We start from the raw sequence: 14,190 nt of genomic DNA, 5'->3' as shown, positions 1-14,190 counted from the left end.
TATTTTCTCCCAGAACAAGAGAGGGGTGTGTGTTTTCCTGTCCTCTTTAGTAATCACATGATAACGGACATTTTAGTGTTAAACTTCACATCAAACTACCGACCTGAATGTGCAAAAACTCGGAGTTGCTGCAGAAAAAGGAGACATCATAAAGAAGTCAGATGGTTGAGAAGCCTTTCTCCCCACTACACAGCCAGGTGGAGAATGGTTTGAATTTATTCAATGAAAGTAAAGCTGTTCAGATCGATCCAGACATCCATAGTATTGATACCAAGGCTAGTATCGGTCGAGACCAACAAGACGACGTCAGTATTTTTCTTGCAAAGGAAGTGATTGAAAATCAACCGGTTTTTCTTTTGACTTTATTTTTCTCAAACAATTGTGTTAAAAAAAAAAGGGGAAAAGTGATTTCATTACTTTGTTTATGTTTTGTTAAAATTAAAAAAAAAAAACTGCTTTGTTTTATTTAGGTTATTATCAAAATCAAGGATTGTGAAATTTCAAGCAAAAACATAAGTACTGATAGCAGTACCGACGACCTGGATTTACTTGGTACAGAATTAATAACAAAGTTTGCAGTATTCCCAGCTGTATATATTTAATTATGAACATAATTATGATCAATAAGTGAAGGGAAAAATGATTAAACTATTGTGACGTTTCAAGCAAAAGTATTTGTATCTGCATCGACAGTACTTTACCTGGATTTTCTTGGTATCGGATTGATAACAAAACCTGCAGTATCACCAAGCGGCAACTGCCGGCGGTTAAACGGGTGCTATGATGGTATTTGGAGTTTTCTGAGCTTTCTACAGTGTTACAGTGTTGAATCCTCATCAGACGTGTGAACGGCACTGTTTTTTATCACCTAAACGCATGTTTGAGTTTGAGTTTGAGTTCCAGCACGCTCTCCGTTCGGTTTCCATGGCAACGAAAAACGCATTGTTTTAGAGAGTTTTTTCTACTTGGAAATCCTTGTGACGTCCCGGGGGAGAAGGTTCGGTGATTGGTTACCTTCTACTGGTTAACAAGGGCATGTACAAATACATCAGGCGGGTGGAAAACGTGGGATAAAGTTATTTCCAACGATGGCTGGTGAGTTTACCAAAGAGAGACATCCTGCTGCATTCGTTGCTGTGGGTTGCTGTTTTCCACTTCGTTTTCAGGGTCTGATTCAGGTTCCAACATGTAGGGCTGTATGCTCTGTGTTGACATGGTATTATGTGTGTTTTATTGAGTTCATATGAGCCTAATCCTTCTGTTTATGAGATGTTACAATGACGGCGAAAGCAGGTGCGGTGCGCTCCCGATGTAGTGCAGTGGCGGGAGGCGGGGCTTAATGCGGAAGCGTCTCAATCCACTCGTTTTGCCCGCATGCTGATCTGACAGCCTACGGAGAGGGTCGGTCTGAAGTAAATAAAGCACTTTGTGACAATAACTCCATCAATCCCAGCCCTTCTGGTCTCAGAAATAAAAATAAATTACCCTGAAATGCACATAATAGTTCCACTTTAAAAGTGAAGCCTATGCAGAAGTGCATAAAACTGCAGTTCCCCCTTCATCCACTAGGGGCTGCAAAACAAAGCAAATCTCCATAGATTCCCATGTTAAAAAGACCAACTTCACAGCAGAAATAAACATGTTTACAGCCTGGTTCAAAAATCCATTTTTGGTTTAAAAGGTCAGGTTTACCTTCATGACAACTGTGTGGGGAGTGATTTTTTTTCCTAACTCGCCCATTTAAAAGTAATTTAATCTAGAAGTTCGGCATATTTAGGGGCGTGTCCTTTTGATTGACAGGTACCCAATCTCCCACTTCAAGTCAGAAGAACGTAGAACAACCACGGTTTTTAGCCGGTTAACAACGTGACTTAGCTTTAGCCCGCTTACCTCCATTAGCTGGTTAGCTCCTGTTATCTCGGGAGCTTTCTGAAGCTCTTAGCTACAGAAAGCTCGGAGTTTGCTCGATGTCAATCATCCACCATGACGCTCACAGCCCCCCTCTCAGCTCCACCTCTTTGCCCATATATGTATTTTCAGGCAACACAACACGCATGCCTCTGCCAAGATGGTGATGGTAGGAACCGCCCACCGAGCTTCAATTCAGCTCTTCAGAAACCTACGGGTGATGTCACGGAGGCTCCGCCCATCTTTTATGTACAGTCTGTGTGTATCACTGAGCTCTAAAGGAAAAATCCAGGTGATTTTTCATTGTATTCTAAGCAATGGGGGCGGCACACCGAAATGCTTTATCACCATGTTCAAGGGGACAGATTTCAGGAGGTCACTGGAATAAATATTGGACTTTCCAGTACAGACGGTCATCAGTTTACAAAGCCCACCTACCTCCAGGTTATGCCGTTCCCACGCCACGACATAACCGGAAATTCTGCACAAGTCAGATTTTTACCCCAAAACCTGCCCTATTTTTATATTTACATTTATTTAATGTAAATATAAAAAAGCGTTGTAAAGTCAAAATGTGAGTCGAGAACCGCGTAACCCGAGGACCGCCTGTAGTTTCTTCTTACCAACTGGTTTTTACCAGCTTGCAAATAATTTGTAATAGTTTTATGTTGAGGAATATTCCAGTGTTTGAGTCCACAAGAAGACATAGAAAACCATCCAGATACAACATGTGGTAGTTTGAGAGGCATATATTGTACTTGCACTGTGCTTGTGTCCATCGCTCGCAGGTCGCAGTAAAGTGTCTGAATGTCTGAATCAGACTGATGAAGGTTTAAATATTCTGTAGTTTTTGTCATAAAAAGGCTTAAAGCTGCATTAGCTGCTGTCTGGAAAATGTGTGTGTGTGTGTGGTCCGGAGGAGACATTGTATTTCTGTCACAAAGAGAATTTAAGCCTCCAACAAGTCATTTCTACTGATGGAGCCATTATTATAACTCATTCTGCCACAAACACACACAAACACACCGAGACACAACACCCTGCAGGCATTCTGCAAAACAAACTGCAGACATGATGCATTCACACACTCCTACATGGAAACATGGAAAAAATATGTAGGAGTCTTTTTCATTCAAGGACAACACACACACACACACACACACACACACACACACATAAACTCCAGGATTGTTAAGATTCTCATGTTTATGTTCAACATCATGGGAAACATTAATATTCAGATTTCTTCCCACTTTCAGATGGAAACTTCCAGCAGGATGATGCACCATGTCACAAAGCTCACATCATCTCCATGACGATGAGTTCACTGGACTCCAACGGCCTCCACAGTCACCAGATCTCAGTCCAGCAGAGCAGCAGTTCACAAACCTTTTGAGCCACGATCCCAGAGATATGAAACGCTGGTGTTGGCGACAAAGCTGGGCGATACTGCAGTTTGATATTAGTCTGATACCAAGTAACTCCAAGGCAAGTATCATCTGTACGAATATTGATATTGATACATTCATTCATTTATTATCCTAACAGCTTAATCGAATGAAGGGTCGCGGGGAAGCTGGAGCCTATCCCAGCAGCCTTTGGGCTACATCCTGGACAGGGTCTATCGCAGGGCCATATTGTTACATTTCCTTGAAATTTCTCAATTATTTAATTATTTTGCCTTCGATTATTTATCATAAATATTATCATAATAAAACATAGTGCTGGGAAAAACTGCAAATTTTGTGATCAATAATATTCCATGTAAATCCAGGTCGTCGATGCTGCTATCAGTACAGAATGCTTGAAATTTCACAACCATTTATCTTGATTATGGTCATAATGATACAAAGATTTTTGTTCAATTAACATTTTTTAATTCAATAAGTTTTAAATGAAGCTTTTTTGTTTGTAAATAAAACATCAACAAAATATAATAACTTTTTTCCCTTTTTATCACACAATTATTTGAAAAAAAGTCTTTCATTCATTTCTTTGCAAAAAAAAAAAAAATTGATATAACCCTGTGGGTACTGACCAATACTGATAATAGCATTAGCATCGATACGATTGATATTTGGATCAATCTGAACAGCCCTAGCTGGGAATCTCAACCCCACATGCAGCGACGGAGTGATTATGTAATATATCAAATGTAAAGCTGGAAAACTGTCAGAATCTTCATAAATATGGAGGTTTAAGTGGGTTTTGGTGGATCCAGATCACCGCTGTGACAAGGCACCTGAATCAGCTTGTCTTCCAGAGATAATGCTAAATTTAGATTCTGAATAAGATGTGCGCTAACTTTGTTGTTAATCTGTTGAAAATGAATAAATTTGAAAGATTTATTTCTGCTTTAATAGCTTTATTTTCACAACCCTCATAAAAATCCCACATTTAAAAAATGTAGGATCTATATTTTTATCATTTTCTAACAACCCCCAATTTAACAACCATTGGAAGAGAGCACCTCTGGAATGTGGTGGAACGGGAGATTCTCATCATGGATGTGCAGCAACTTTATGTTTCTTCATGTCAATATGAAGCAAAATCTCTGAGGAATGTTTCCTACACTTTATTGAATCCATGACACTAAGACTGAATGCTCTGCAGGTAGAACGGGGTCGAACCTGCAATCTGCCAGCACGACTTCTGGCTAATTTAACCTCAAACAGGTTTTACTGGATAAAAGACCAACTGTTTAACTGGTCTAGCTTTACTGGCCCCTTGCTGATGTAACTGGGCCGTTTTAGTTGCTGCATCATCTGCTACTGGAGCACAGCTTGGCCTCAAAGGTTGGTAACTGGTCTGAAACCAGTGTTTATGACTGATGAATGTCATTCCAGGCTACATTCACATCCCAAGAACCTCAGCTTTCCAATGGTGTAGAAACTTGGAAGGAAGACTGAGTAAAATACATATTTATTCCTCTCTCTCTCTCTCTCTCTCTCTCACACACACACACACACACACACATCTATCCCGGAGCTTTCTGTCTCTTACCAGTTTAATCTGTGTCAATATTGAACAGAATGGAGGCAATCATTTCAGCCAAGCTAAAGAGACTATGGCAAACTACCAGCTCGTCACACACACACATGCAAACACAAGCTGCTTCCCCAATTAGTGTCTGATACCCAGATTCCATGTGCTTTCCAAAAAATACAAACAGTTTTTTTTTTAGCAGGGGAGTTTATGCATAAATGTGTGTGTGTGTGTGTGTGTGTGTGTGTGTGTGTGTGTGTGTGTGTGTGTGTGTGTGTGTGTGTGTGTGTGTGTGTGTGTGTGTGAGGGAGTCTTCCTCGTGTGCTGAACTCCCTCTGGAAAGCCTCTTCACACAGAACAGTTTATCCTGTTTTCCTCTGTTAATAATGGTGTTTTCCTACCTGCAGACAGTCTGCGTTAACCAGCAAGACGGTCCGATGAACAGAGATGTCAGCATGTTTCTGAACACACCGTTTTCGTAATAAAACACATTTAGACTTCATGGTGCCACAAAATTGAGCATCATCCAAGAAAAAGCAAATGGGAGTTTGGAAAAAATCCCAAGAAGTAGCAGATGATGGAAAAAGGCTCCAAGTCACCACAGAACCTCGGATTCTGGAGGATTGAAGTGGATTCTGGTCTGTTGTGGATCAGATCAGCTGCTGGATCCTCAGGAGGACGCTCCCCGGGGTCTCTGGTTCTGATTCATCCTCTCATCTTCATGTACAGTCAGAAAAATCTGCTTTAATTTACCTCATATCATGAAGTATTGCATTTTAAACCCTAGATTGTGGCCCAGAGACCATTTCATGCATTTCAGTCAGCTGTACGGAATCGACCCGACTTAGCTGAGCTGTGTCTTAACCTCAGACTCGCCGCTGAAGACAACGTCCCAGATCACTCTTTTTATGGAATACTTTTATATACATATAGTATGTGGCTAATATTCTTGATTTTCTTCTTTAAATTGTGAACTTGAGTTTCATAGCAAATTGTGTTATGTTTACCTTTATTGTGAAGGTCTTTTTACAAGTTTCCTTTCCGGTTCCCTTCTTTTTGTGAATGAATGCGCCTGCAAAGTTGAACGCAGAGACGAGAAGCAAGGTTGGAATGTAGACGTTCTTATGTGAAAACGGTCGTTGTTGGGGAAAGTTCCTTTATTATTAATGTAAGCATCTAGCTGGAAGGCGAACAGACATGAATGCTAAGTAAATTCCAATTGTACAATTTGCATTTATATTTTATTGTTTAATGTTTTGAGAGGGCTAACGGGCTAATGCTAGTTAGCTAAAGGGGAAACGTGATCGCCTGTGAGGGAAATTATTTTATGTTTTATTTTGCTTTCAGCTCTTACGGTGTTTCTATGGTCGTTACTGTGAATAAATGGGTTGGAATACCCTACCATAGATAATCAGTCGTGACAACTGAGTGCATTGTCTGAGACAAATCCGGCTGGAATGCTGCAGCTTGTCCAGCTTCATTGGGATGTCCTCTGTTTCAGTGCAGGGATACACCTGCCTGGGTCAGGTGACTTTTTTCATTTAAGAAGTTACAAATATCTGGCCAACTCCACGGGAAGGATCAGATGTGTACAAAGTGCATCGAAAGTGTCAAGAAAGAGACCATCCGTTTAGTTCTAGAAGAACTCGACCCAACAGATGTTGAACTCAGCGCCGTAAATGTTTCTCTTGCACACCAAACAGCTTTTCTTGTGCAGAAGAAGCCAATATTACTGTTATTCCTACAGTTGTCCTCTCATGTTATCTGTGATTAAATGTTGGTTTAGATGATTTTAACACCATCTCATTGTTTTTACTCACATTGTGCCCGTCTTCAGAACTTTAGATGTCAAGCCACAGGTTTGTTGTTCGTGTCTGAATCAGCTGCTCATCACTTCCCATCGTGTTTTACTGGAGGACACGACAAAGGTCTCAAGCTTGGCGTTTCTCACCAGGTCTGGTTTATTATAGAGTTATTATGCATTAGACTAATGTGGATCATATAACAGACTAATTTTGTCTTCAACAAAACCACCATTTGATTGAATAGAGGAAATTCAGATGTGATTGAATTTTCTTCATTTTAATGACAGAAAGACTGCGACGTTGCTGTTCAGGCACAGTAATCCCTATAAGGGTGCAGCTGACCAGGGTGTCTGGCTGGTTACCTGAAACCTGCAGCAACAAACTCTGCAGTGTGTCAGACTTGATGCACGAATTAGCTCAATGGTCAGATCTAGTTTCCATCAGCTGAGCCAGTCGTCTAAAGTGAAACTATTTCTTTCCTGACATCATCTGGAGAATTTTGCTTGTGTATTTGTATCAAATTGTTTAAATCACAAGTCAAATTCCAGTCCTCAGGGGCCAGTATCCTGCAGGTTGTAGTTGTCTCCATGCTCCAACACACCTGATCGAAATGAATCGGTTGACGAGAAGCTGTTGGATCCATTTGATTTGAATCAGGTGTGTTGGTGCAGGGAAACAACAACAACCTGCGAGATACTGGACCTCGAGGAATGGAGTTTGACACCACTTGTTTAAACTACTGTAACTCGCTTTATGTTGCGCTCATTCAAACCTCGATCGGCTGCAGCTGGTCCAAAATGCTTCAGCTCGACTTTTAACAAACACTAATAAATGAGAGTGCGTTCCTCCAGCTTCACTTTTGTCCACTAGCTGTTCATTTTGGAGTTGATTTTAAAATTCTTTTGTTTTTAAGTGCCTCCAAAGTCTCATCCCTCAGTCTCTGTCAGATCTCCTTCAACCAAACACACGTCATGTTCCCTCAGGTCAGCAGACCGCTAACTTTGAGTCATCTCCTCAACCAAGAGGAAACTTCTGTCGGTAAACCAAGGCAGTGTCTGAATGTTCAACCTGTTCTCTACATCGTGCCCTACATAGTGCTCATGCCATTTTCTAGGGGTGTCTCAATGTCCAGAGATAAAGAAAAAAAAAAAAAAAAAAAAAGTAGTGCACTTAAAATTACCCACAATCCATCTTGAAAAGTAGTGAGCATCACTGGTACCAGAAGGGTCAATATAGACCACAATGCATTGCAGGCAGGCACTCAAAGTGGTGGAAGTGACACAAACATCAAAGCAAGTTAAGATTGATCATTAATTTTATGTCCTTATTTGTTGATTAAATATGCAACAAAGGAATAATAAAATACAATGTAAGAAAATAATTTATTTCACATGTATTGGATTTGGAATCATGCGTAGTGGTTGCTGTGGTGACAGCCGGTAGTCATGTGATCAGCGACGAGGAGAAAATAGCTTAGTGTCCGAATTGTCAACAAGATGAGTTCCCTATCAAGGCTTTTCGACCAAAGAAGAACCGGTGCTGGTACCAGAGGCAGTGCTTAGGTGGTTCAGCTCCGGTTTTGGTTTCGACCAAAAGAGTCGGGTCGGTGAGTCGTTGCCATTCGATCACAAAGAACAGAATCAGGATCTGGAAATGTGGGTTTGATTTGAGTCATTAACTACTGCTGCATCCCAGCTCCTTTTTCTTGTCCCCAGAAAACCTTTTGTAAATTTGTTAAACTAATTTGTTGACGAGTGGGCAAAGCCCCGTTTGTAGCCAGGTGCAGCCATCTCCTGTTGGAGCTGGTCGAACACAGGCTTTGTCCGATTTACTCGTATGATTTACTTTGGGTCTCTGTGGACAACCAAAGAGCCAGGAAACACAAAGTCTCCCCTTCGGACCAATTCTGTTTGTTCTTGTTGTCAATTTTGTTAGCTGGTATGAAGATTTCAGTCCAACTTTCAATGGTTATATTTTGGCCAGGTAACCCCGCCCCCAACTGCTGACGCACACAACGTGAAGCGGTTCTTAACTCTGGTCCAGGATGGAACCCGGGGAAAACTGGGGAAAAATTCAGGGAGTTATGATGATTACTGTAACTGGGAACACACCTTCCTCAGTTGAAATAAGAGCACCAGGGGCACGTGGTGATGGCGGCAATGCTGATGGTCTATGAAGCATCTATGTATGTTATGTCTATGGTTTCCAGTACCAGGAGTGTTTGCCACTGTGTAAAAATCATAAATATGTCTGTAGTTGCAAACATTCTTCAAAACTATCAACCATTGTGTTTACCTCTGACCTTGTGGTCATGCAGGTAATGCCGGGCGGACACTGTGCGATTTTGAGGGGATTTCACCAGGATTTTGCTGTCGCAGACCACGCTGCGTCATCGTGGAAACATGGTAGCGTCGGGATGTCCGGCTGGGAGGTCGTGAGCCGTACAGTGTGAGAACACTCACGAGGAAGGATTCATTGCTGCTACGTTCTAACGATGACGCTGCGACCTCCCGATCAAACTTCTGGCATGTCAGAAATTTTCGCCGTCGCTCGTACAGTGTGAGTGGTGTTACATCACGATTCTACGTTCGCACCTGCGCAGAAGACACTGGTGGAGCTTTAAACAATGGCGGGCAACCCCAACTTCAGACGTGTGCGGTGGACACAGCTGCTGGAAGAGAGATTAGTAGAGCTATGGAGAGAACACGAGGTTTTCTTTTGTTTTTCGTTTCAGCGCACAAGACAGCGCACACAACTGCAACAACTTGCTGCCTGCTCGCCGTCTTGTTGTCAGGCACGCTGTGGTTGTCATAGGAACTAGGAACCTTTGTTTTTCGTTGTTCACACTCGAGCATGTCATGCCGTCACACGCCGACTGATGCTAACAAGTAGTCATGGTTGTCATTAATGGTGGCTGACAGCAGTCGTACAGTATGAGTACACATGTCGTAGGGTCAGAAAGAGTACGAGGGACAAACCCGGTCGTGCAGTGGGAGCATTTCCCCGACAGATTTCTAAAATCGCACAGTGTCCGCCCGGAATAAACGTCTCTAGCGTTCACGTCAATATTACAACGCTAGTGGCGTTCCTGGTGTGCAACATGCTAGGTCCACGTGGCAGCCATGATACATGCGGCTGCAGAGAGTTCCTTTGAGCCTTAAAGCTGAATTTAACTTTCTGAAAGCAATGGAAAAATGTCCGTCCTGAAACAGTTTATACGTGTGTGTGTGTGTGTGTGTGTGTGTGTGTGTGTGTGTGTGTGTGTTGCATCGTGTGGGTGTAGCTTCATCTCTATTATCTTCATCTCTGTAGTGTTTCCTTTGTCTGCCTTCTGCCATAAAACTGAATGATTGACTGCAGCAGTAAGACACACACACACACACACACACATCTATATCCCTGCTGTTAAAAAGACTGGGGGAGTATCAGGAGACAGAAACGGTGATTGGAGCGTAAGACTCAATCGCTGACTGTAAGTCTCTGAATCTCTCAGTAAATAACCAGAAAAACACACCGAGACACACACACACACACACACACACACACACACACACACACACACACACACACACAAGCACACACAGATATATATTCCAATAAAGTGGTTGACTTACACGGCTGCGTTAGAGGGTTAATCTTGCTCACGCTCTGAAATTCAGATATAGAGCATGATTTATATGCTGCTGATGCTGTTTTACACACACTGGAGGCATCGGGAGACGGTCACACACAGTCTGAGACACATAAAACACACACACACACACACACACACACACACCCGTTGAACCAAAAGCATCTTAATCTTCTTTTGCACATTTTATAAACACCGCATGATGAATCACATCTAAAACTCATTACACACAACAGCTGACTGTGTTTGGATGATTTTTTTTACTTCTTTTATAGTGGAGTAAAAAAAGTGTGTATCAGACGTGTGCAAAGTGATTTAGATATTCTAAAATAAAGTTCCAAGAACAATAAAAAGCATAAAAAGTTGCACCATTATCAATATAAAACTGGTATATTTATATTAAATAATAACAGGATGAGAAGAAATAAGGAGATTACAAAATAAACTAAAAGAAGTGAAACAAACAAAATCAAGAAGGTCAGAAAATAAACTTTTTTTTTTTTTTTAAACATGAACAAAGATTTCTTTTGGAAAAACAGTGATAATTTTAATCTTGTTTCAGATTCCCCTCATTTTCATTTCCTCCAGTGTGAATTTTTAACCACGCAGATCCCTTCTTAGACCCTGATTTTTCCACAATTACAGTGTTTTTAACATTTAAACTTACATTTCCGGATGTTACTAAACTTTCTATAACTTAACCAGGACAAAGGTCAGGTTTGATGCCAGGAGTTCGGCGTTAACAACGTTCACATCCAGATTCCTGCAAGACTTTTCTGCAGAGTCATCAGATTGATCCTGCATTTACAACTTCCAGAGACATGTTTCTGTCTCATCACGAGATGTCCACTGGTCGAGAAGATTCGGTCCATTTCATCCACTTCTTCTTAAATATAAGAGGTTTTAATAACTGGCTGGAGAACAGAGGACAGAAACTGGACCGAAGTTTATCAGAATATTTCTGATTCCAGCTCACGGTGCAGCCGAGGAACGGACCAGAGTGTGGGGTGATGAAGCAGAGGCAGGATCCCAACGACAACCTGACACAGGGCTGGAGAACTAAACAGGACAAGAGAAACACAGCAATGACATGCCATGACAAGACATGGCGGTGAACACACACACACACACACACACACACACACACACACACACACACAGGTGAACTAACAGGAAGCAGGTGAAGCAAATGAGATGATCAAACCAGGAAGCCGAAAGCAGCTCAGAATATACGAAGGGTAAAAATGTTAAACAGGGAACCAGAGCGGACACCAGAGGACTAAGAACCAAGACCACAGAAGAGCACATACCATGATGAAGAAGAGCATTTGCTCTTCATCAGTGATTTTCCTCTTCTGGTTTTCTCTAACAAGGCTGATCTTCGTGGTGTTGAGTGTTTTTTTTTATATGATGGCACGATGCACCTGATTATACTTTCCTCACTTCTGTTTCCTAAAAACCGCCATCATGGATTCCTCCACTTTCATCTTCTTAAGCCACAATAAACAACACTCTTCTTCATCATCATCGTCATCGTCATCGTCATCGTGGATTTTGTGGTGGTAGTATGTTCTCTTGTACAGACATGCTACATCGCGGGTTTCCTGCAGGTTTTCAGTTTATATCTGCTCCAACACGCCTGGCTCACACTGAATGGATCCAGCAGCATATGATGTTCTATACCTTTTCATTTGAGTCAGGCATGTTGGAGCAGGGATGCATGGAAACCCTGCAGGATTGTGGCCCTCTAGGACCGGAGCTGGACACCCCGGTGCCACATGATTAGATGTGACTGGTCATAAAAACAGAACAATTTATGAGACCAAACCATCAGAGAAATCTCTTTTTATTTCGTACCGTCAGTGAACAATCAGATAAATGGGTTATAAAGTTCCAGAAAATGCTCCAATGAGGAGAAGTTTTGTGCTAACAGCCTAAAAGGAGAATAAAAATGACATAAATGAATTTTTAAGCGTTATATAAATTATTATGTTGGTGAAAGTGGAGATGAAACCCAGCAGTGTGCTGCGTTAGCGATGTTACATCAGTCAGAGCTGTGAGCAGAAAGAGGAAAATCCGAGCTGAGCTGATAACTAATGCATGGATTCTCCTTACAGCAGTGCTGATGGAGGCACCCACACACACACACACACACACACACACACACACACACACACACACACACACACACACACACACACACACACACACACACTCACACAGAGGGATGTTAGGTTCACATGGTTTCTTTTCCGTTTCACACTCACGCTAAGTTTGCCCTGGGATGCAGAAAGCGAACATCTTATTCCACCCACACAAAGAAAATCACACATTTCAACACACACACACACACACACACACACACACACACACACACACACACACACACACAGCGTTTTCCCTCCAACAGACGTATAGGAGATGACAGACTGGACCACACTTTTATTCACTCAGTTTCTTGGGTCCAAGAGTTCATGCCCGAGTACAGAACGATGGATGGATGTGTTCTATATTTTCTCCTGCAGTAAACAAGTCTGATGATAAATACTTTCTGACTTCCCGTCTGCTGCTCTCCGAGCTCTTTGCTTCTCACTCAAGAAGAAGGATCAATAATTTTCCTCAAACAGCAGGCTGAAGTGAGACAAGGACTATTTCCAGCAGCGGATTAGCGCCATTGCTTGTTTAGCGAGTGTTTGGGACGCAGAGTTTGATTTTCCCCTTTAAGGCCTGAACCTCATGATCAGTGTGTAAAATTTGATCACATTCTGCAGTGTTTTTATTTTTGTAAATCCCCCGAAGCCCCACCCACACCATTAACATATTCAAATGTGTTCGGAATAAAAACAAAAAGTCCTTTTAATCCTAGTTTTATATTTAGATTATCATCAAAAGATGGTCGCCTCAAAAACACAAAACACAAGAATTTTATTTTTAAAAGTCGATAGATAGATAGAGTTCTGACCTTCGTCCTTGTCCCCTGCGCACAGGGATTCCTCCTGAATCTCTGATCCATTCGATGATTTATGTTGGGATCTTCCAAGTCTTCATAATTTTATGTTGAGCAACATTTTTCTAAAATTGCTTCACACGTTTAAGGTCCAGTTTGTCTCAGACTGGCACACTTCTGTCCATCTTTACCTTTGAAAGTCTACTTTTCTGAAATGCTCCTTTTATATCGCAACTTTTTAAATATTATGTTTTTATTTTCCACAGGTCCCGACTGGTTTTATTGGTCTGCGATGCTTTTCTCATCTCTGTGGGCTGAAAACCCGTTTCAGTCTGTCATACATAACTCACGTGTCTACAGAAAGATGACAATCTATGTTCTTCTTCTTAATTCTTTCTCCCTTTTACACCCTCCTCCTCTTCCTCTCCTCATTCCTGCTGCACCACCTGTCAGCTGCTTTATGTACAGCCTATAGGATGCAGGCCTTGTGACAGAGATGGAGGAAGATGCTTCCATCCAACTGTCAGAGACGATAAAAGAACATCAGACACAAACAGTAATGTAAACACCAAAGCTGGGAAGAAGCAAACAAACTGCAACAACATCGACAGATGCATGAAAAGAGACACATTTATCATCAAACTCAAGACCAGTCCAGGCATTACGCACAGGAAACTTCTATTTTTAATAAAAACCTACTGCAAATTCCCTAAACATCAAATGTACAAGCACATCCCCAGAAACATGTGAGCGATGTGTGTGTGTGTGTGTGTGTGTGTGTGTGTGCAGCCTCCACAGTTTCAAACAGAAGGAGCGGCGTGATGAAGTCCTGCCGCTGAAACCCAGCTGGCTTGGTGTGGAGAGCAACAGCAGCCCACCTGCTGAGAGAACAAACACACAGCTGCAAAATGAAA

This window comes from Telmatherina bonti (assembly GCF_933228915.1).
Source record: "Telmatherina bonti genome assembly, chromosome: 20".
NCBI classification, from domain to species: domain Eukaryota; kingdom Metazoa; phylum Chordata; class Actinopteri; order Atheriniformes; family Telmatherinidae; genus Telmatherina; species Telmatherina bonti.
Note: the sequence above shows the minus strand (reverse complement) of the source record.